Source organism: Zingiber officinale, chromosome 8B (genome assembly GCF_018446385.1).
Source record: "Zingiber officinale cultivar Zhangliang chromosome 8B, Zo_v1.1, whole genome shotgun sequence".
Taxonomy (NCBI): domain Eukaryota; kingdom Viridiplantae; phylum Streptophyta; class Magnoliopsida; order Zingiberales; family Zingiberaceae; genus Zingiber; species Zingiber officinale.
Genome location: NC_056001.1, coordinates 114288150 through 114312684, shown reverse-complemented (window position 1 = coordinate 114312684; position 24535 = coordinate 114288150). Strand labels below are relative to the sequence as shown.

The 24535-nt window shown below is 37.7% G+C and overlaps 1 long non-coding RNA gene across 5 annotated transcripts; it reads right to left on the bottom strand.

Moving 5' to 3' along the window:
* Positions 1-570: 570 nt before the first annotated feature.
* On the bottom strand, positions 571-24240 carry LOC122017079. 5 transcript variants are annotated; one of them, XR_006121268.1, is made up of 7 exons: positions 24079-24239; positions 23910-23966; positions 23758-23811; positions 23477-23685; positions 23332-23383; positions 23163-23229; positions 3856-4034 (listed from the first exon to the last, which is right to left on the bottom strand). It is a non-coding gene; the product is annotated as an uncharacterized LOC122017079 (long non-coding RNA). The 5 variants fall into 5 exon arrangements; XR_006121266.1 differs by having other exon boundaries at positions 23910-23972; positions 24079-24233; XR_006121269.1 differs by lacking the exon at positions 3856-4034 and adding an exon at positions 21391-21722 and having other exon boundaries at positions 23910-23972; positions 24079-24236.
* Between the last annotated feature and the right edge of the window lie 295 nt (positions 24241-24535).

Sequence of the window (24535 nt, the reverse complement as noted above, 5' to 3'; positions counted from 1 at the left end):
ATTGATTGTCTCAACCCATCGATTGTCTCAACCCATCCTTACATGTCTTACTATTGTTGAGTGAAGTCCCACATGATTTACCTCCATTCCAAACAATACGGACCCACTCTAGAGGGGTCATCAAGGAGACGAATTTACATTTTACCGATAACATATGAACACCATCATTTTTTTATATATAATTTAAATATCTAAACCTTCAGTCCAATTATCCCGGAAGTGGATGACCCGACCCCACAAATTGGACACTAGACAAATCCAAAAATGTGAACAACTTCTCACCCAACATCCAACATTTAAAATTTTTCATCCCACTAAAGAAAAATACCCTATAATGCACTGTAGCCAAAATTCGAACCATGAATACTTAAGATCATTTGAGCATCTTGCCATTGCACCAGGACTCAGGGGCACATAAGGACACCATCATGTTCCACCTTCATCTGTTCATTCTCGAGGAAGAACAAATGTGCAAAATGACGCACCACCAAGAAAGACACCAACTAAAGCTACTAAACAGAATACACCATGTCAAATGCCACTTTGCATCACAGCAAAATACAATGCATCGATGCCCAACGGAAATAAGGTCGCTTGTCATAAAAAACATGGTTTAGATCTCGATTCCCATGTAGAAGCAAACAGTTCAATCCGAAGCCAAGATCAAGATCAACTAGGTTGATGATTTCTCCAAAGGACCTCACTTTTACAAATTGATTAAGAGAACTAGGATATCGATTCGGAGAGCTTGGAGAACCCGAGTTTCTTCAACCGTGTGCTCATTGGATTGCTGCATTTTAAGTCGACAACCTCCACAATATAAGAGTGTGCTTTCTTTTCTGCCTTATCAGTGTTCGGATGTTGGTCTACTAGACTGCCATCAGTTACTAGCATCGGAATCTCGGGCCCGTTTCTTCGCGGTGCGCCATTAGCATGCCCTGTGCTGCTACCGCTGTCATTGCGGCTGCTGCTCCCATGTTCGTTAGTTTGATTTCTTTTCTGCAATGTTTTCCTCGAATTGGCACCGCAATGTATGGACACCGGCGCTGTTTGTTGTTTTCGCTGCATTGGAGGGCATGTTTGGTCCGAATGCTTGGTGCATTCTAACTCTCGAGTCATCAAGGAACCTATTGTGCCGATTGTTCCAACCTTGATAGCGGCTCCATTGCGATCGATAGCGTTTGTTCTTTGCGCCATGCTATGAAGATAGGAAAGTAACTATTTGTTCCACTGCTGATGAGATTTCTGATATCGATCCCATGAAAAGTTAGTACACATACAGTTCATCAAGTGATTCCATAAGAAAAAAATAAGTAATTCCTCATTGAAATTTGTTTAAAGAAACATAAACATAAAACCATTTTGCGTTTATCAATTAAAACAACTGATAATAGGCCGAGTAGAACTGATGATCAAAATGTTAAAATGATGCAATAATGAGATGGGCCTTGTGCAGTTCTCAAAATAAACAATTTTAACCATGTGTGCGCAGAAAAATATAACTTACACGAAGCTCACTAGCGGGGAAGCTAAGTTTTACATATCCAACAACAATCAAGTATTATCTCACTAGATGGAATCGGTTATATGGATTCTTTTACATCATTGAACTCTATCTCCTACTATAAATAAATTTTATTATTGCTAACTAAGTTTCACATATCTGACACCGAATAATCTGAACATATAAGGTTTGTTCCTGTTGTAGAACTAAGTTACAACCAAATAATTCCACGACTAGATTAACAACAATAACAATCAAGTCTTATCTCATTTGGGACGCAATGGATTACTATCGATTCTGTTGATTCGCGTATAAATATCGAAAATGACCAACTGATGTAGAGGACAACTATCGATTTCGTTGATTCGCACACGAATACCGAAAGTGATCTTTTAAACCTTATTGATTCCATAGAATATCAAGAAATAGACAACCAAACTCCACGTTTGGAAAAATATGACACGGCCGCAAATTCTTATTAATCCAAAAAAGTTCAAAAACCTAAAACCAACTAAACAATGATTTAAATAGACTCAAGACTCTAACATTGCAAAGCCAAAAATACCCTCAAAACCCTAACTTGGATAAATAATAAAAAAGATTAAAATTGTTATTCTCTTCCCGCATTAGTTAGCTATATAAATCTTTCTATGTTATTGGACTCTATTATCTACTATATGATCTATATTTAAATAAATTTTATCTTATTCTATCGTTACTAAATAAGTCTTCTTTGATCTTCCTCTTCCTTATTTAATGTGCGTATTTATCATAGTTTCATGTAGCCTAACTGGAACATTTATTAATCGTGTAAATATACGTCTGTACCATCTTAACCGTATCTCTCGAAATTTTTCCTCAATAGATACAATCTCAATTCTCTAATATTCTTACTTCTTATCTTGTTCACCCTCGTGTGTCCGCACATCTACCTTAACATCCTCATCTCTGCAACTCTCTTATTCTATTCGTGTGCTCAAGTCATAACCCAATTCAGCTTCATATAACATAGCAGGTCCTTTAAATTTTAGAGGTACTTTACGATAAAAAAAAAAAATACCTAATGCTCTTAACCATTTCAACCCTCATGTTTGTATTCTATATAACCTTTAAGTTTGATGGATCTATTCATAAAACATTCGTCTATGTTTAATGCTAACCGGCAATCTAACACAACCCTTTTTCATACAGGCTTGGAACCAACATCAACGATTTTACGAGAAAGACCAAATTAAGTGTTAAAAATGAAGTCACAAGCTTATTCTTCGGTACTTATAATACTTGTTTAAGTAGGAGAAAATTATAGCCTTATAGGTTGCACCAAATCAAAAATACTACAAAGTAATGTTCAATGTGAACAAATGTTTCTAGCTCAAGTACACTACAACAGAACTTTGTTTTCCACATTCTGTGACCATCGACCACCAAAGATTCCTAAACATAACCTAACTTATTGACAATCTACAGGCTCAATTAATCATCGCAGAAAAGGAAGAATATACCATGGCATGGCAAAAAAACAAACTACAGATAAAGGATGAGAACCTAATTCCTGCTCCCAAGATTGCCCACATTTAAAATTCTACCTGTAGTAAAACACTTATCTACCAGCTCTAATTTTCTTTTAGTAATCGTTCAAAAGAATCGTTCGAATAAGTCTCAAATGAGCCCCTCCAAAGGTTGACACAAAAAAAACGAAACTTTGTTAGACGTCTACAAGCTATCTATCTCCATTTAACTCTTGTCATTGAATCAAATTAAACTTTAACGAATAACCAAGCTATGTATCGAGGCAGGTTCCACTGCGAAGCACTATTAGGCGGAGCTCTCTCATTCATAATATCCGAGTGAGAAATATTCAAGGGAGGTCATAGAATCTTAATTTCTTCTATATAACACTCATCTTCTCATTCAGATATGAGACTCTTGCTTGTTTTGTTTACTTCTCAATCCATTCAAAAAAAAAAATTACAGTATTATGTGAATGGTGAATTCCATATTCAATGAGTACAGAGTTCGAGTGAAAGTGAATGCAATTAGAGGCTCCTCTTGTTCATTATAAGTAGCTACAGGAAGGAGAGGAGCGAAGAATGACGCGCGAGACTGATAAGGGCAGGGATAGAGCTTTCAAAGTTTTTTATCACTACGTCCATTCACATAAGCTTAATCCATTAATGACTTTGGGCCATAAACTCTTGGTGCTGGGGAGGGTGAGAGTCCCATGCAGATGAACCCACTATCTCAACTAGGACTTTAGAGCTTTCTAATGGTGCTATGCCTGCTGCAGCATCTGAATGTTGCAAGTTTGTAAAGCACGAAACAAATTCTATAAAGAAACTGTAAACACTTACAATGATCTCCCGAGACAATCTTGAAAACCACGAGCTAAATCTCTACAAGTTCTTCTTGCTTGTTGTCGGAAGAGCGATCACAGATCGAAAAGTTCTTCGCAAGATCACAAACCAAATCTGAAGGGATGTTCTCCTTTGCTCCTTTGCTCACCGTCGCCTCTTGGCACACCTCTCGATTGCTATTGGACGCATAAATATATAAGAAGAAAGCATCAGTTTGTAACCGATACTTTGATGGCCCTTAATTGAAATAAACATTGAGGGAGATGAATCAATCATCTCCTCAACGTTTAAAGTTGCAATTCTTTTGCAATGTCTGCAACGTCTAACATCTCTCACTCATCCAAGTCGATCCATAAAAAATTATCAGATCACATACCATATCAGTCACATAGACTATAAAATGATCATGTCATAAAGGTTAGAGCAAAACATTAATTAATCATAAAGACTAAATAAGTCACATAGACTATATGATGATCAAGTCATAAAGATCATAACAAAATCTATCAGTCACAAAGCCCAAAACAAGAATAGAAAATGGTTTATGCGACAGCAAGCACACTGAGCAATAATTGCTAAGAAAATTATTACACCTTACATAGCTGCTCTATAGAATGAATCAGAGACATCAATAACTTGTCTTTACCCCAGATTACATTATTTACATCAATATGAACATCTATAATCTCTCATAATGACCATTATGTCAAGAGCATGTTTACCATCTCCAATCAACATAATTATTCACTATTACATTGTATGTACTGAAAAAAATGTAACTGGTACCAGTCAAGAAATGTCACAAATATAAGTCAATCTTAATCTTCCTTTTTTAATTAGAATCTGTTCATTCTAATCAGTCGTTTTCCTATTTATGCTCCATATACCAAGGAATCATTCATAACCAATCGAAAATATGCTAAAGTAGCAAACACTGATCAGAACTTCAAGTATACAGCTAAATAGTCATTTAAAGTAAGATTGAGATTAACTTATAATATCAAGGGTCTCACATAGTAGAGAAACAAGGATTCATTCTCCTATTACCCTTATGTCGCCATAGCACATATGATATGAATCATATGCTACGATATTATTCCCTTTACTAAAAAGAACACATGTGTTTCTCAAAATTTAACATCATACAGATTTCGATCTAGACATACCTAATGTCTAATCCTGAATTCAACATATGAATTCCAATATAGCCTTAAACAAATTTACTAAATGGCGAGTTCATTTACTTTGATCATTATATAAATGATCTTATTTTGACACAATTATCAAGGCAACCTTGACTTATGAATATGTCTTTATTCACAGCTACATAAGTTGTCTTATAAGGAATAGTCTTATCTCTATTCATACTTAACAAATAGAGATGATTGTCCATGTAAGTGGGTCAATCTCAATCTACCAACATACTTATCGAGACTTTTTTTAAATGTAACAAAGACATATACAGATCATGTCATTTTCATTTATAGAAATATCTTTACAATAAGTTACATTCTTTGAAATCTCAAAAACTTCACATATCATTGAAATAACTCTTTAGTCAAAGGTTTAGTAAAAAGATAGACAAACATGTTACGTGTAAGGATGTACTCAAGAAATATCTTTTTCTTATCAATAATATCCCTTACAAAATTATATTTATTTTTTATATGTTTGCCTTTACTGTGATATTTAGGATCTTTAAAAAAAGCTATAGCAGCTTGATTGTCACAGTACACTGTAACATGACTCCCACTGTCCTAGCAATATTCAGATGCTTCAGAAACCTTCTTAACCAGACAGCCTCTTGCACAACCACTGCACAAACCACATACTCAGCTTCCATTGTCGACAAAGCTACACGAGTCTGTTTCTTACTGTTCCATGAGATGGCACCATCATTAAGCAAGAAGGTATAGCTAGATGTGAATTTTTGTCATCAAGATCCCCCACCCATCTGCATCTGTGTAGTCACTCAAGCTCATATCTGATCCTTGAAAACAGAAGCAATATCCACTATCCCTTTGAGATATTTAAATATCTTCTTCACCGCTTTCCAGTGTCTCGATCCTTGGTTTGACTAGAAACAACTAACTAAGCCAACAATATAACTTATATCAGGATAAGTACACAACATAATGTACATTAAACTACCAATAGCACTGACATATGATTTTTTCTTCATTTTGACTATTTATTCAAGAATCTTGGGATACATACTTTTGCTCAGAACAACACCTCTTGCTAGATTTTAAAGGATGTTCTAAGGCAATCGTTTTATGATTTTTACTAAATATAGATTCACTATTTAAATACATATTATATATTTGATTGGCTTAAACTCATTTACTGAATATCTGTAATATAATTCATAATATAAGAGAAATTTTGATCAAATCACAATTAGTGATTATTTCTACGGGTCAGTTTACTTGGGAGAGCGAAAACTAAAACTAAGGAAAAGTTTTCGTCGTTTACTTCATTAAAATTTTTAGATGAAAGAGAAACGCAATCGATCAACGGATGATTTTGGAGTCAAAATCGATCATCTCAAAATCGGACGGAAAACAGCGGATGGAAAAAAAATGACGCATGTACCCCTTTTCATTCACAAAATTACACCATATACCAAATAATATGACGCATGTACCCTTTTTAACTCATAAAATTACACCATGTACCTAAAAAAATGACGCATGTACCTTTTTTTATTTACAAAATTACAATGCATGAATCCACCTTCCTCTATCAAGATAAACAAAAATGCAAAGGAAATAATTTCTTCACCCTTTCTCTTCTCTTCCTCCGAGGATAATTTTCCATTATAGATTCCTTTCCCTTCTTTATCCGCGCTTCAGAGTAAACAGAGTATACATGTGCAATTATGAACGTATTAAAATTTTTCTAGTCATCGAATTAATGCATTCAGACATCACCAATTCTGTAAGACTAGCACGGATTATACTCCTTAGTTCACCAAACAGTAATTTTCTCACTAGCTGGAGACATTGGGATATCGAGTGTTAAACGTGAATACTAGTTATGGTAACTAGTTCATTGAAGTGACTCGTTATAAGACTTCATATAGTTATCTATATATATGAATATATCTGTGAAGTTCTTAGCAGCTCGAATGCAAATTTCCTTCAACTTAAGGTATACAAGTCATCTTGGTCATGGAAATTTATACTTTGACATCTTAAGCAAGCACTTATTGAGATGTGGACTCGGGATGATTGGGCATAAGTATGCCTGAAGATGTTTAGATAGTCCACAGAGGATTCACCGCTCCTTGCAAGGAGATGTATACCCTATGGTCACTCGTTAGGATTATTACTCAAAATCTTTGATCAAAACATCACATGTTAAGAGTACGAGACTCTTGTACATATGTACAAATAATTTGAATCCGTAGAACGAGGAAGTATTATTTGAGCTAGGTGTGACGTAGTCAGTCTAATGGAAACAGACACATAGATCATGTCCTGAACGAAGTGAGTATAAGACGAGTGAAAAGAACAAGGCACAACTCACTATAGCTGCTGAAGGACTTAGAATTACTTCTAAGATCAATTATGATTTTCCGACTAATTAGGGATCATGATGTACTACTAGGTGTCACTCATGATCGTTTTATAATTAAGTAGTTAATTATGGACGGCCAAAATAAATCGAAAACTTATTGGGTCACACGCACTAACGAATCTCTAAAAGACATAAAACAAGTTAAAAAATAAGATTCTTATATCAAAAAATAAATGTTTAGTTGGACCATACATAAGATAAATATGGAAATATTTGTCATGATGGAAGAAGTACGGATGAGCTACATCTCTAATGATAAAGTTGAATCATATTTGGTTTAATCATGAATTAATCATGAACCAACTTGGTTTAGTTGTGAACCAAACCAAGGGGTTAATGACCTAATTTTTAGTTAAGGGGTAATGGGTTGAATTTGAGCTTTCTAATCCAGCTCATTAAAAAAGATTATATATAGATGTAATTGGAAGAAAATTAGATACAAGTTTCATTATTTAGTTGATTGGATTTTTGGAAACTCAATCCTCCTCTCCCTCTCCTCTCTCTCCTACCACTAACAAGAGGGTGCTCCCTCTTGTTGCCGTGACCAAACTCTCCCTTGTGTGCTTCTCTTCTTCCTCTTGATCTCTCTTCTTCGCTCGTGCTAGTAATTTCTTAAAGAGAGGCTTATACTCACGGAGTTGTCTTGAGGAGCTCGATGTGGATACAAATAGAGGCGAGATTTGAGAACGTCGCTACGGTTGATGTCTTTCTCGTTACATGTTATCCGTAAGGTATACCTGTTGGTGTAGGTTGCACTAACGGTCTAACTCAGGTTTTGATGAATGACAAAGTAAGTTAAGTTAGGTTTAACGTGATCTAAAGATTTAACTAAGTGTGCAGGAGAAGTCCAAATAGGTCGACGGATTGACCGGATATCTGGCAAGAAATCCAGCTAGGTCGACGGGCTGACTGGATAGCTGGTACAAAGTCCAGATAGGTCGACGGGCTGACCGGATATTTAGCACGAAGTCCAGCTTGGTCAACAGACCGACCGGATAGCTGGCATGAAGTCTAGACAGGTCGACGGACTGACTGGATATCTGGAAAAACGGTAAGTTAAGGTAAGTCACTGGAAGATAATGACTTGGTGAGGACGCGTTTCCCGTTTGAGGCAATAGTAGGCGTCGATCCAACTTAAATCCATTTAGAACGTGTAAAGTCATCAATAAATGTAAGCTCATCAATGAAGACATAACTTTTAAAAGTTTCAAAATACCTTATAAAAATACACTTCTTACCTCTGTGTCCTAATTTTCCATATTCGTAAATCTTATCATGAACGTAGGCAGTTGACTCTCACGGTCTCAGATTATTCAAATCCAACTTTTTGTTTGTCCAACGTTCATATGAAATAAATGGAACTGACTTTGAAGACACTTGTTAAGTATATAGGTCACAACTAATAATGTGTATCCCCAATATGAGATCAATAAATTAGTTTGTGTCATCATAGACCTAACTATTTCAAGAAGAATTATATTTCTTCTTTCAGCAACCCCATTTTGCTGTAGAATTTCAGGGATAGTTAGCTGTCTAATGATCTTTTTCTCATTACACATTATCTTGAACTGATCAAACAAATATTCACCTTCATGATCAGTGCACAAGGTTTTAATCTTACGTTTCAATTGATTCTCAATTTCGTTCAACTAACGATTGAAACAATCTAATGCTTCAGATTTGTGATAAATCAAATACATAAAATCAAAACGTGTGAAGTCATCAATAAATGTAATGAAATAAGAACTCTCATTTCTAGCTTTCACACTCATTGGACCACAAATATCCGAATAAATTAATTGCAATGATGACTCAGCTCTAATAGCATTATCAAATGGTTTCTTAGTTGTTTTCCAGCAAGACAATGCTCACATATAGACAAGTTAATCTTAGCATGAACAGTTAAAAGACCCTCTTTAGCTAATCTATTCATTCGTTCTTGTCCTATATGTCCTAGTTTAGCATGTCAAACTTCATCATTAACATTAGCATCACTAGTAATAGCAATGTTTGAAAAACAACCATCATTATTATTCGATTCTGCATCAAGAACCATAAAATCATTTGTTACATAACTATGTCCGATCAACACAGAGTTAATTCGAAGTTCCACACAACGGCTATAAAAATTTACACTATAACCTAAATCAAGAAGACAAGTGACGAAAATCATATTCCGTCGAATCTCAGGAGCATACAGGATATCATATAAAAACAAAGTTCGTCCACCACGTAGGTTTAGCTTGTAAGTGTCAATTCTTTTATATTCAATTCTTACATTATTTCCCACATATATTTATTTGTTGTCAGCTAATACCCGACAGTACTCCACATATGTAGCTCGATCATAAGCTACATGGTTCGTTGCTCTTGAATCTTTTTAGGCACAATACAATCCCAAGTAAAATGACCCTTCTTGCCATAGTTATAGCAAATCAACTTGCTCTTAGGTTTGTGTCCATATTTCTTTCCTTTCTTCTTAATTTAGTTTTTCGTGTTGGGCAATTTCTCTAGGTCAAGTTTGACCAGTTTGATTAAGCTTGAGTTGAGTCAAGTTTGAGTCGGGATTTGAGTTTTGATGTTTGACAATATATGGAGATTGCTAAGGCAATCGTTCGTTTGACAATATATGGAGATTGCTAGAGCAATTGTCCGATTGTGGAGAGATGGTCAAGGGATTAACCAAGTTGATGAGAAGACAAGTCAAGTGGGTCAGTGTTGACCGGAGACTTGACCGGGTAAGTCCTAACGAGAGTTTAGGCAATGGGAAAGTCCTAACTGGAGTTTAGGCATCTGAGAAAGTCCTAACTGGAGGTTAGGCAAGAGAGAAGTCAAGTAGGTCAAGATTAATAGGAAACTTGACTGGGAAAGTCCTAATTGGAGATTAGGCAAAAGTAAGTCCAACAGGAAGATTGGCAAGAGTGAAAATCTAAATAGGTCAGTGTTGACTAGACTGGATGGTGAAAGTCCTGATAAGTGAGATCAGGCAATTGGAAAGTCCTAGTATAGCTAGGCAAAGGGAAAGTCCTGGTGAGGAGCCAGGCAACTTGAAAGTCCAAGTGTGATTTTGGCAAAAGGAAAGTCCGGTGAGGAGTCAGGCAATTGGAAAGGCCAAGTGTGATCTTGGCAAAGGGAAAGTCTTGGTGAGGAGTCATGCAATTGAAAAGTCCAAGTGTGATCTTGGCAAAGCAAGTCCTAGGGTGATTTGGCTAGGAGAACCCGACAACTAGGATGAGGTCGATGGAAACTCCAGAAGGCAAGGCGTGAAGGATGGGGAGATATCCGAGGGACGCAAGGCTGATGGAGGAGACTAGAAGGCTAGTTCAAGGTTGGTCGGAAGTAGCCAAATGCTAGGCGTGCAAACCCAACAGGTCACGGTTGACCGAGAGTTGGGTTTGAGGAGCTGGACTTGAGTTTGAGTCAAGTCCAGGGTGTTCAATCAATCGGGCGATCGATTGAACAGACTCCGATCGATTGGAGTGTGCTGCGATTGTTGGGATGGCTCAATCGATCGGCCGATCGATTGGAGTTAGGAAATCACGAGCACAGAAGCGTTCCCAATCGATCGGGCGATCGATTAGGAGCTGTCAATCGATTGGTCGATCGATTGGGCAGCAGAAGCTCTCGCGTGATCGCGAGAGCATAGAATTTCTCTGAATCGATCGACCGATCGATTCAGCCAATCCCAATCGATCGGTCGATCGATTGGGAAGTGACCGTTGCACAGGATGCAGGTGATGGACGGCTAGGATTGTCTGGATGTGACATGGCAATCGATTGGAGCCACTGTATAAAGCTCAGGCGGAGCTTTTTCTCAGTAGATCTCTTGCAATCTTTTACGCATTTCTTCAGCGATTCTTCACGAGCTTTCTCCGATCTACTCACGCCAGTTCTTAAAGGCACTTGGGGAGTTTCTCCAAGATTCAAGAGGCGACGACAAGAACAAGTAAGCAAAAAGAAGGGTGTATTACATTATATTTTTGTTTCTTCTTCTTGTGTTCGTGTTTGTGTTTGTGTGTGAGTACTGTAAGAGGCTTCTCTGCCTCCGGCTACGACCGAGAAGGAGGTTTTCATTAGTGGAGTGAACGTGTCGTGTGGATGCTTGGATTAGTCACCTCTTCTTGAGGTGGATACCAAGTAAATCCATAGTGTTAGCGTTGTGTGTGTCTTGTGTTTACTTCCGCTGCACATTAACAAGACGAAGCAACCGACAAGCGCGACGAAACGCTATTCACCCCCCTCTAGCGGACATCACGGTCCCAACAATTGGCATCAGAACGAGGTCGTTCTTCTACGGACTAACCGCCAAGAGAGCAGGAAGCTAGAGGAAGAAGAAGATGGACTTGGGAGGTCCACTTGGATGTGACATCCGGATTCCTCCGCCATACGACAAGAAAGACTTCACCTTTTGGAGGAATCGGCTGGAGACATGGTTCCAAATGGAGTGGAACCAATGGGTTGTCTTGAGTGACTCATTTGAAGCTCCTACGGACAAGAAGAGTAAACGCCTCCGACCTCGGCATTGGACTGAAGAGCAACGAGAGCAATCGGAGGCGGACAAGGAGGTAACGAGAATTTTGCATAGTTTACTACCTTCTAATATTTTGTTGAGTGTAGGTGAAACCACAAATGCAAGTGATCTTTGGAAAAAGATCATTGCCTATCATGAAGACCCTACACAAGTCCAAGGAGTGGAAGAGCCCAAGGTGAAGGGCTCATTGGTCCAAGAAGAGGAGGACCAATCCGATGTTGACACGAGGCCAACATCCGAAGAAGAGGAGGAAGAAAAGATGCAATCCGATGTTGATGAGAGGTCAACATTCGAGGATGAAAAGGAAGAGGTGGAAGAGGAGAGATCTTCCACGTCCTCAAGAGATGAAGAAGTGGAAGAGTCCACATCCTCAAGTGAAGAGGAAGAAATAGAAGATGATGTCATCTCTACATTGCAAGAAAAATTAAATGGATGATCAAGCATCAACCCTACAAGCAAAGGTATAAAAATTTCAATTATTAAAGATAAAAATCATATCATTTGTTTTGAGTGTAAGGAGCATGAGCACTACAAGAGCAAATGCCCCAAATTGGCCAAGAAGAATGGCCAAGTAGCAACAAAGGGCAAAGAAAAGCTCAAGGAGACCAACCCCACAATAAAGAAAAGCAAGGAGCACATTGTGTGTTTCTCTTGCAATCAAATAGGACAGTACCGAAGTCAATGTCCTAAAGGGAAGAAGCCAACCAAGGTGATTAGAGGAAGCACAAATCTAGGGGGAGTTCTAAAAGCAAACCCAAGGTAACATTTAATAGTACAATTCCTTTTAGTCATGATAAAATACATGTTAGAAATAACACTTATCATTTTAATGCAAATTATCATGAAAGTAGGAAGCATGATAGTGCTAAGGGAAAATATATTCCTCCTCATGCTAGATTTACCACACCTAAGGTTAGGAAGGTAAATAACTACTTAGGCAATAACTCTAAGGACTTTAGATATATGCCTAAGAATAGAAATGTTCAAGGATTCAATGAAAAACTAAAATCTAGAGATTTATGGAGTGAAAATCAAGGCTTGAGGATAAGGCTTGATAATTTTGAAAGGACCTTACCAAGAATGGAAAATATGCTTAGGGGTCAAAATGAGCATAACCGAGGAAAAGCTAGACAAGAGTCATCCAATGGCTATAGGGGTTTAGGATACAAGCCTAAAGCCAAGAAGGATGAGACTTCCTTTCATAGGGTTCCATATAGTTATGGAACCAACCCTAAGATTAGAGGTCAAGTCAAAGATACTAGGGAAGGAATCCCTAAAAGTACTTTTGGCAAGACCAATGTGACTAAGACTTCTAAGAAGTCTAACAAAGTCACAAAGAAGGTCACAAGGGAGACCATCCCTAGAGTTGACCTAGTAAAGGTGACTAAGGCTCCAAAAGGATCAAACAAAGTTACAAATAAGATTACAAGGAGAGTTAGCCCTAGAAGTGACCTAGTGGAAGTGACCAACGCTTCTAAGAAGCCTAGAAAGGTCCTTAGGAAGGTATCTAGGGAAGTCATCCCTAGTGAGTACCTAGAGCATCCAAGGAGCACCAATAGGTTTTGAGTTCCTAGGAGCATATTCTCTACACCCTAGATGGGTTTAGAGAGTGTCAACTCCATTTGGAAAGGTAATTAACCCAACCTTAGAGAAGTTGACACTTGAGAACATTTTCAAGGTTATTGTTAACCTTTGAAAATGAAAAGGATTATACGGGTTACTCTTCGAAAGAGTGATATATGTGCCAAAATTTGAAGAGTTGAACTCAATCTAAATTTGCATACTTAAGAAAAGTATAAGAAAAATTGAGTTAGAATTTTGATACTTTCTTAAGGAATTAAAAGAAAACTCATGTTTTAATCAAATGTGATTAAGCCTTGAAGGACAAAAAGGTGTCAAGTGTGAGGATTTGAAATTAGATTAAATTGGCACACTTGAGAAGCAAAAGTAATGTCAAATTTGGAATTCGGCATTTTCTTATGGAATTAAGGGAAATGTAAACCTTAATCCAAATTATCACTCTTGGAAAGAGTAACATGTGTCAAATCTTAAGGAATTATGATTGAATTAAATTGGCACAATTGGGAAAACATAAGAAATACCAAATTGGAGTTTTGGTATTTTCTTAAGATAATTAAAGGAAAATCTAGGTCCTAATGTAAGATGTTTACTATGTGGAAGAGTAAAATGTGTCAAACTTTGAGAATTTGAACTTAATTTAAATTGACATATTTAGAAAATGATAAGAAATGCCAAGTTGGGTTTTGACATTTTCTTAGAAGGTTAAAGATGAATCTAAGTCTTAATTTGATTTCATTTAATCTTTGAAAGAGTAAAAGGTGTCATATTTTGAGGAATTTCTTAATTTCAATTGGCACAAATAAAAAAGGGGTTAAAAGAAATGCCAAGTTAGGTTTTGACATTCCTTCAAGAGATTAGCAATCTAGGCTTAATTTTAAGGTTTTAGCTAAAGTTTAAGGATACTTAGATAAATTATCTAGGTATATTTTATTTATGCTAAAATATCATGATTGATTACATATTATATGTCATGACATCATGTGTCGCATTCATTTCTATTATGAAAAACATAAAAATACCATGTTATGTCATACATACATCATGTAGTTATAGGAAATTTTCTTTTGAAAATTATGTTTTTTTTATGTATGTCATGTAACATCATGCATTATGTTAATTTCCTTGTAATTAAGGACAAAAGACATTTATTATAAATAGTAAATATCTCAACAAGTAAGATTATATCAAGTGACATCCTAGGTGGATGATCATAAATTTCATAATGTCTAGATAGATATGCATGATCCCTTAGTTTAGGGTAAAATCAAATATACATCTCACAAAGAACCATAAGATGACTTATATGTGTTTTAGCACACATTAGATACAAGTGAGATATTAGGATGGTGAACAAAACTCAAGATGTTAATTTAGTGCATCTTGTTGAGTTTTAGGTTCATCAAAACACATAATTATGTGTTCTCCAATCATTGGGAAACCTAATGTACAAGTTGCATTGAGCCCAAAGAACATGGTTGGATATTGGTTTTGAAAATGATTTTAAAATGCTTTTGGAAAACTTTGGTCAAGACTATCTTTTGATAGTGATCATCATTGAATGGTTAGACACAAATTTGAAGAAAACACTAAAGTTTTTACAAGTTTTCAAATTTGTGTCAATCTTTGAAAATAAGAAGTATTTTCATAAAAAACTATTTTTCCATGATAAAGTATACCTTAAATGATGTCTACATGAATTTTCATGATTTTTAGAATTTTGTAGAATTTTCGGGGAGTTTCTGAAATCTGCTGAAATTGAATTTCAGAGATATCAAAAACTCAATCGATCAACCGATCGATTGGGATGGTTTCGATCAATCAGTCGATCGATTCAGAAGGCATTTCTGCGAGCAGTAGCTTGCGGAATCAATCAATGGATCGATTGAAGTGATTTGAATCGATTGAGTCCCAACTTCAATCGATTGGGAAGTCTGATTTTAGTCTGAAAAGCTTGATTTCGGCACTTCAAGTCATTTCGAGTCCCATTAACCACTTCAAACCCCTTGGAATACATTTGTATACGTTTAGGGGGAGTTTTTTATGATGAAAACAAGCATGGATTGGTTAAGAGAAACCAAAGTGAAGTTTAGGATAAGATTTAGCTTTAATTCTGAATTTTGAAACCTTAAAACTTCAAGTTTTGGTTTTCAAGGGTCATTAACCATTCCTAACCCTTTGACATACACTTGTATCAATTTAAGGGGAGTTTTTAGGTTGAAAGCAAGTATGGATTGGTTAAGGTAGATTTAGATGAAGTTTAGGTTGGGGTTTAGTTTCATTATTGAATTTTGAACCTCAAAACTTCGAATTTTGATTTTCCTAATTATTTAGGAACATTAAGTCATTGTTGGTGCAATGATAGAAGTTTGACTATGTTTTTAGGGGAAATTACTCTTTGAAAACATAAAAATCTTTTCAAAGACCTTGGAAGGGGGTTAAACCTTCGTGATGAATTAATACTCAGGGTCGAGTATTGGGGAGCAATGGAAGATTGGTTATCTTCATTGTTAGGCTGATAAGTGCTCTCGGATGAGCATTGTGGAGTAGATTACTGCTCAAGGGGGAGCACTGAATACAATGAATGAGAGTTTCATTGGGAAGTTGATGCATGCTCTAGGATGAGCATTGTGAAGTGAAGTAGAGCTCAAGGGGGAGCTTTGGAGACAATGAAGAATATGAGATCTTCATTGTGGGGTTGTTATCCACATGTGAGGTTGTAAACAACGAAGAGTTAACTCTTATGGAGAAGAGTGTATTTTCTTGATTTGATGTGTAACAAACGGGGAGAATGGAAGGTTAAGTTAGGTCTTCATCCCAAGCAAGGAGAGTTTGTCCTCTAGGAAAGGGAGAGAATGAAGGAAACCTTCATTCATGCCTTGTTATGAAAGGATTAAGGCTATGAGATTTAGCCTTGGGATAAAGGAGTTAAGGCTATAGGATTTAGCCTTGGTACAAAGAAGAAGTTAAGGCTATGGAATTTAGCTTTGGAATAAAGGAGTTAAGGCTATGAGATTTAGCCTAACTTAGAGGTTTGTCAAAAATCAAAAAGGGGGAGATTGTTGGGCAATTTCCCTAGGTCAAGTTTGACCAATTTGACTAAGCTTGAGTTGAGTCAAGCTTGAGTCGGGATTTGAGTTTTGATGTTTGACAATATATGGAGATTACTAGGGCAATCATCCGTTTGACAATATATGAAGATTGCTGGAGCAATTATCCGATTGTGGAGATGGTAAAGGGATTGACCAGGTTGATGAGAAGACAAGTCAAGTGGGTCAGTGTTGACCGGAGACTTGACCGGGTAAGTCCTAACGAGAGTTTAGGCAATGGGAAAGCCCTAACAGGAGTTTAGGCATCTGAGAAAGTCCTAACTGGAGGTTAGGCAAGAGAGAAGTCAAGTAGGTCAAGGTTGATTTGAGACTTGACTGGGAAAGTCCTAATTGGAGATTAGGCAAAGGTAAGTCCAACAGGAAGGTTGGCAAGAGTGAAAATCTAAGTAGGTCAGTGTTGACCAGACTGGATGGTGAAAGCCCTGATAAGTGAGATCAGATAATTGGAAAGTCCTAGTATAGCTAGGCAAAGGGAAAGTCCGGTGAAGAGTTAGGTAATTGGAAAGTCCAAGTGTGATCTTGGCAAAAGAAAAGTCCGGTGAGGAGCAAGGAAATTGGAAAGGTCAAGTGTGATCTTGGCAAAGGGAAAGTCCTGGTGAGGAGCCAGGCAATTGAAAAGTCCAAGTGTGATCTTGGCAAAGCAAGTCCTAAGGTGATTTGGCTAGGAGAACCCGACAACTAGGATGAGGCCGATGGAAACTCCAAAAGGCAAGGCGTGAAGGATGGGGAGATATCCGAGGGACGCAAGACAGATGGAGGAGACTAGAAGGCTAGTTCAAGGTTGGTCGAGAGAAGTCAAATGCTAGGCGTGCAAACCCAACAGGTCACGGTTGACCGAGAGTTGAGTTTGGGGAGCTGGACTTGAGTTTGAGTCAAGTCCAGGGTGTTCAATCGATCGGACGATCAATTGAACAAGCTCCAATCGATCAGCTGATCGATTGGAGTGTGCTGCGATTGTTGGGATGGCCCAATCGATCGGCCGGTCGATTGGGGTCAGGAAATCGTGAGCACAGAAACGTTCCCAATCGATCGGGCGATCGATTGGGAGCTGCCAATTGATCGGTCGATCGATTGGACAGCAGAAGCTCTCGTGCGATCGCGAGAGCACAGAAAGGCTCTGAATCGATCGACCGATTGATTCAGCCAGTCCCAATCGATCGATCGATCGATTGGGAAGTGACTGTTGCACAGGATGCAGGTGATGGACGGCTGGAATTGTCCAAATGTGATGTGGCAATCAATAGGGGATGAATTCAATCGATTGGAACCACTGTATAAAGCCCAGGCGGTGCTTTTTCTCAGTAGATCTCTTCCGATCTTTTGCGCATCTCTTCAGCGATTCTTCACGAGCTTTCTCCGATCTACTCACGCCAGTTCTTGAAGGCACTTGGGAAGTTTCTCCAAGGTTCAAGAGGCGACGACAAGCACAAGTAAGCAAGAAGAAGGGTGTATTACATTGTATTTTTGTTTCTTCTTCTTGTGTTCGTGTTTGTGTTTGTGTGTGAGTACTGTACGAGGCTTCTCCGCCTCCGGCTGCGACCGAGAACGAGGTTTTCATTAGTGGAGTGAGCGTGTCGTGTGAATCCTTGGATTAGTCGCCTTCTCTTGAGGTGGATACCAAGTAAATCCATAGTGTTAGCGTTGTGTGTGTCTTGTGTTTACTTCCGCTGTACATTATCAAGACGAAGCAACCGACAAGCATGACGAAACGTAGGGGTGGCAATTTTTGACCCGACACGAAAACACGACCCGAACCGAACACGAAAAAATCAGGTTAGGGTTGGGTAGTTTCGGGTTCGGGTCGAAATCGGGTCGACCCATTTGACCCATTTAATAAACAGGTCGGGTTCGGGTCAACCTGAAATGACCCAATTACAACCCGCGAACCCGTTTATAAATAATTATAAATTTAAACTAAAATTACAAATTTAAAAAAGTTAAAAACCCTAAACATAGAGATATGCTATGCTATTGATTGCAATGTTGGTATGGCTTATCATTTATGATATGAATTTTCAATTTGTGTAGATAAATGTTATTTTTAATTTTTAATTTAATATACAAAATTTATTTAATGAATTTAGGTCAGATTCGGGTCAAATGGGTCAAACAGGTTAAACGGGTCAAACGGGTCGAACGGGTTAAACGGGTTAAACAGGTCAAACGGGTCGGGTTCGGGTCAAGTGCAAATAAACAGATCAGGTTCAGGTTGAATATTTTGACCCGAATTAATAATCAGGTCGGGTTCAGGTTGTCATTTGCCAACCCGCCAACCTGCCAACCCGAACCTGTCAACCCGAACCCGAACCGAATTGCCACCCCTAACGAAACGCTATTGACCCCCCTCTAGCGGACATCATGGTCCCAACATTTCGCAGCAACAACACTAGCCTCCTTTTCCCATTCCTTTCTTAAACCATCTTTTCTTATTCTTGGAACTTGAACCTTTAGCTACAAAAGCTTGACCAAGAATCCTTGCAGATTCAATCCTCTCCGCCTCAAATTTTATATGGCGTGAGACATCAGTGAAAGTCTTGATACTCTCACTGTGAGTAAGCTTCTGTTTCATCATTTCCTAAGAATCAGGAAGGGAACGGATTACTACTTGAACCTTATTCATCAGTCAACTTATGACCAGCAATCTTAAGCTCTCGTATCATATTACCCATTTCCCTCAGATATTAGGTCATGGTAACATTCGAGCACTTTTTATAGCTGTCAAACTTAATTGTCAGTTAACGAAACTTACTCAAACTTACTCTATTGTATTTCTCTCTAAGGGCAACCCAGACTGCATGAGCAGATGATAATGACTCATACCCAAATACCAAGTCGTCTACAATTGAACTAATCAATATTCCTTAACAGTGGACATCAACGTCACGTTCGTGCTGTGTTGTAGAACCATCAGCAGGTTCTTCCATGAACTGATTTACAGCCTCTAGAACTTTTCCTCAAGAGCATATTGTATCTTGAGCTACCATATTCTATAGTTATCCTCATATAATTTCTTTCTGTTATTGAATTTAGCTATGATGTTCTTATTTATCATAATCTAATATAAATAAATATATTATTTAATATTTAGTATAATTCATATGCATATAATTTATTATTAACTCAATGTTAATTTGAGTTGGTTTACAAAATCAAATGATAACTACGTTTCCACTCATCATTTGTATGGCCCAAGCAAATCAACATTGATCAGTACTATTACATGCATCCCAACAAATGAACAAATCATTAAAATAAACATAAATTAATCATTGAATTGAAGATGAACTAATCATTTTAAATATGTTAACACATAACATAACTTTTCATAAAATAACTCTGTTCATATATAACGACAAAAATTATTACACGACTCAAAAACTAAATAGGCTAATACTGTTCGTACATAATGACAGTAATAATAAAAGAACTCTAATAAACTAGATAGGCCAACACCACTCACACTGGGACTTATACTAATGCAGTGACCAACATTATCACTTTCAACCTTACTCATTTGGAGTAATCTCTGATCTCAGGAGGGGCAGCTTCAGAATTCTCCATCGGATCCATTTCTGAATCTTCCTCGAACATTTCCGGGTCCTCTTCGAACTCTTCAGGATATTCTTCAGTCACATGGTGAAGTAGTTTCTCACACAGTTTTGAATGTGACGCATACGCCCTATACATAGTCTGCTATCACCCAAAGATACATTAAAGCTCAGCTCCTATAACTGTCCAAGACTGGAAACTCTTCTTGTTCAAGTTTCCAAAATAATCTATCAAACCGTCGAACATGTCCATTGACTCCATAAGCAGAGTTTTACTCTATCTCCTGAATCTCCTCCCTAAGCTAGTTTCATCGCACTTCACAACGAGTCAATATGATAATCGCCCGTGCCATCTTAAAAATTAAAATTAAATAAGCCAGTATAAAACTGACTAACCAGTACAAAGCTGGTTTAATTCAATTTATACAGGCATAGAACCATCATTATAAATCAAGAAAAACAAATCTTCTCGATTTTGAAGAGTCTAAATCAACTGACCCATTGGACCGGTCAATCGGGAATCCAGATCCTAAGCTTAGTCCATTGTCCTTGTTATAACTAATCTAATTGGATTGGGATTTCTTATCTATGTTTGTTCTGATTTATATCTACCTATTTCATCAAATCTTAACCCATTAGGCAATTTGACTCGTATGATCAAATCCGGCCTATTAGAATGAATCTGGTCTGATTTGGTTAGCCCAACCCATGTAATCAAACTACTATAATTAATTAAGTAATAAACCGATCTGGTTTAAACCAACTAATGGTCTGAACTAGACCTTAGTATTATTGAATCAAACTGGTCTGATTAAACCAACCAATAGTTTGGACAAGACGTGGGTTTGATTGGACTAATAGGTAGTCATGCAAATCCAAGCATGATTAATCGAAAAATTAGAATTGCAATTAATTTTATCAAGAAAAAAATATTAAAAAAAAAACTTAATGCATGCATAGAGAAAAACAAAGCATAGAAGCTTATCGCTCTTCGTTTTTTTTTATTTTATTCTTTTTTATTCAATTAATTGCTGAATCGATTAAGCACATGGATCACTGTGCCATAAAATTAATCGATTCAAATGAATGAATCGATTGAGTAATCAATTAAAACATTAAAAAAATTTGCTATGCCGTCAAAAAGCACTGTTCATCTTCCCTGTTTTATTTTTTCCGCCCGTGCTCCTTTTCCAGTAACAAATACGGTGGTCGGTCGATCGCTGGCCTTTCAAAGACGGTCATCTACGTTCGCCGACCACGGAAGTCGGTTGCCTAGCAACGTTAATCACAGATCGCGATTTCGTTCAGCGGCGGCAGATCACAATTTCCAGTATGCTTTTACAACTAGATCACAATTTCCAGACCACGAGCCAAATCTCTACAAGTTCTTCTTGCTTGTTGTAGGAAGAGCGATCACAGATCGAAAAGCTCTTCGTAAGATCACAACTAAATCTTGAAGGGATGTTCTCCTTTGCTCCTTTGCCCACCGTCGCCAATTAGCACACCTCTCGATTGCTCTTGGACTCATAAATATATAAAAAGCAAGCATCGATTTGAAACCGATGCTTTGATAGCCCTTAATTGAAATAAACGTTGAGGGAGATGAACCAATCATCTCCTCAATGTTTAACGTTGCAATTCTTTTGCAACGTCTGCAACGTCCAACACTGAAAGGTATTTTATAGTCCTAGTTGCGGAACTCGGCGAGACTCCAAATCTTTATCCTCGTCCCAAAGAGTCTGATTACATACCCGCTCCCATATCCCTCCTTCCATTCAATGCTTCTAATATCATCCGACAAATCACTCAGCAACCGGCTACAATTAAATAGCTGCAAATCCAAACCTTCTTTAAGAGTCTGATTCCTCTCCCGTTGGTCGAGCACTTCCCGTCCCTCAGCGAGTTGTGAATGGCACAATGCCAGTATTATGGACTCTTCCAACTAGCAGACAAAACTTATCTTTTTGCTCATCGACCGACAAACATAACACTCCGATACACCCGAAATGTGAGTGCCTTCCTCAATTCCATGTGTATGCTTGTCTTGCACAGTAGCAGTTGATCATCTTCCTCAGCTGCAAGTGGGTGAGTGGATTCATGAGTATCTGTTGAAGTTTTGAGCAAGCACCTTCCTCAACCGCAATCAACTTCGATGGTTTCAACTGCAAGCAGCAGTGTGCAGTTAAGCAGAGTGGTCCAACATGCACAAGCAAAGGTGGGCAAGCCATTGCTGTTGGGTCATCATAAGCAGCAACTGCAAGCTGGGACAAATTAAACAAGGTGCTAGGGCTAAAGCCCCTTCCTTCCCTTCTTTCTTTCCTACTTCTCTGGTTTCTTCTGCTCTCCTCTTCTCACTTCTACTACTGCTCAACGGTGCCACCAACACCACATGTCGGCACACCGACACAACACTGGCACTGTTTCATTCTGGCCAAAGACTAAATCTTTATCTCACAACAAAATCATAAATCTTTCGTTTCTCCATTGAATAATTCAAACATTCTTCTAAGACACCACAATACTGCAAAAAGATAAGCCAAAACAAATAACATAGGGATACATTTCTTCTCCTTTTTTTTCTTTTAATAATAATGAGCCAACTTTACTTGATGCAATGGTAATGGTAAAATTGTTGCCGTGTGACTTGGAGATCACAGGTTGTACAATAGACCTAATGTAGTCTAACCCTTCTCCAAAATCCCACGTTACCGGGAGCGTCGCGCACCGAACTTCCCTTTTAAAAAAAAACAAATAATCCTTCATTTCAAAATATGGCAGAAGAGCCTTTAGAATGTTCTCATAACCCCTAAATCATTCTAATCACACATAGGGCAAATTTCATCATCACAAGTATATTGGGTAGTAAATCCAATAATAGGAGCAAAACAAGGAAATATGGTAAAATTAGGGAAAGTATAGCGCATTAGCAAAAGAGATTGAGCACAGTCGGCTAACCAGTTGAAGATTGCTTTAAGATTGCTTTGCTTTCCTCTCTACACCACCGCTATTCCTAGCTCTCCAACTATGGAGAGCAGCAGAAGAAATCCAAAATAAGGAAAATAATAACAAAATTAGGGAAAGTAGAGTTTTTTTTTTTTAGAGAGATTGAGCAGATTGAGCTTACCAATGGCAGATTGTTTGGTTTTCCTCTCTAGGCTACCACCAGCCCTAGCTCTCTGATACAAGAGCAGCAGAAAAAATCAACAAAATAATGACAAAAATATGGAAAGTAGAGATCTTTATAGAGAGATTGAGCACAATCTGTTTACCAATGGAAAATTGCTTGTTCTTCCTCTCTACGCCACCGCCAGTCCCAGTTCACCAGCTATCAAGAGCAGTAGAAGAAATCCAAAATAAGGAAATGACGATAAAATTGGGGAATGTAGAGATCTTCATAAAGAGATTGAGCACAAGCTTCTTGCTAATGGCAGATTGCTAGTTTTTCCTCTTTATGACACCACCATTCCTAGCTCTCCAGCTACCAACAGCAGCATAAGAAATCAAAAACAAGGAAAATGGCGACAAAATTAGGGAAAGTAGAGATATTTACAAAGAAATTGAGCACAATCTGTTTAGCAAAGGTCACCAGTCCCCAGCACTCCAGCTATCAACAGCAGCATGAGAAATCCAAAACAAGCAAAATAATGACAAAATCAGAGAAAATAGAGATCTTTACAAACAGATCGAGCACGATCTGCTTACAAATGGCGGATCCCTTGCTCTTCCTCTCTATACCACCACCAAATACCAATCCCAGCTCTGCAGCTACGAAGGGCAGCACATAAATTCCAAAACAAGGAAATAAACGAAACAATTAGGGAAAGCAAAGAAGACCTTCATAAGTAGATAGATTGAAACGCAATCTGCTTACCAGTGACAGATTGTTTGGTCTCCAGATACCAAGAGCAGCGGAAGAAATCCACCAAGAACGAGAAGATCAAGGAAAAGATGAAAAAAAAAAAAATGCCTCCTTTTTAAATTTTAAGGAGTAGCGGCGGAATCGGCGAAGTAAAGCTGAAAAAAGTCAGCATCAAAAGGCTTTTTCATGTCTCTGTGTCCACTGCCATGTGCCGGCCACTGTTTTAAATTTATTTAGTTTTATTTTTTTACTAAAATATGCTTTTAAAAAAAATATTTTACGAATTTTTAAGTATTTAATGCATAAAAAAAGGGATAGATTCTTAGTCCATTAAGATAGGATCAGATGTTTAATATTTATATTGGTGTAGGACAATAATCTCATTTATTATCTTCCACTAATCTTTTTTTCTTGGACCAGGAGCGAATTAAGAAAAGAGGTCCAGAGACTCCCATCGTCTAAAAGAAAT